Below are 742 nucleotides of genomic sequence, written 5' to 3' on the forward strand. Positions count from 1 at the left end.
GTGTTAGGCAAAGTGATTCTGTGCTTGGGCTTGTAAAGCAGAAGTGCCAGTTACACAGAGACGAGGGGAGCTTGCCTGCCTAGAATGCACTGAACAAGCAACACAGGAGAGGAAAATTATGGTAAGAATAATAGTTACCACCTCTTGAGCGCCTACTGCTTTCCAGAGCCTAATGCTTTTATATCTGACATCCCATAACAAACATGACAATGCCATAAGATGTAATTATTCCCATTTTACAGAAGAGGCAACTAACGCTCAGAAAGGATTGCTAAGTTGCCCAAGTTCGTATGGGTAGTAAGTGGAAGAGCCAGGGTGCAAACCCAGGTCTGCAAGTCCAAAGGGTGTGGTTTTTCTGGAGAGCCAAAGATGGGGAGTTCAGGTAGGCTGGATGGTCTTTGTGAGAATGTGTATCGGGGCTTTCATCCATTCCTTCCTATTAAAGCCTAGGAGGTCAAGGTTACCCATGGCCTTCATAGCAACCAGATCCAATGGTCCTTCTCTGTCTTCGTCAACCTCACACCACAGTTGATTCAGCTGACTACTCTTTGGCTCTTGCACCTGTCTTCTTTAGCACCTGCAGCACCACACTTACCTGCTTCTCCTCCCCAATGGTTGCTCCTCCACAGTGTCCTTTGCCAGCTGCTTCTCTGCTCAACCCCTAAACCTTGAGTGCCCCCGAATTAATCCTCAAGCAATTCATTTTTCCTCTTTTCTCCGTGGATGATCTTTTCAAGTGCCG

The sequence above is a fragment of the Monodon monoceros genome, unplaced genomic scaffold (genome assembly GCF_005190385.1).
Source record: "Monodon monoceros isolate NGI ecotype Baffin Bay Population unplaced genomic scaffold, NGI_Narwhal_1 Super_Scaffold_18, whole genome shotgun sequence".
In the NCBI taxonomy this organism is placed as follows: Eukaryota; Metazoa; Chordata; class Mammalia; order Artiodactyla; family Monodontidae; genus Monodon; species Monodon monoceros.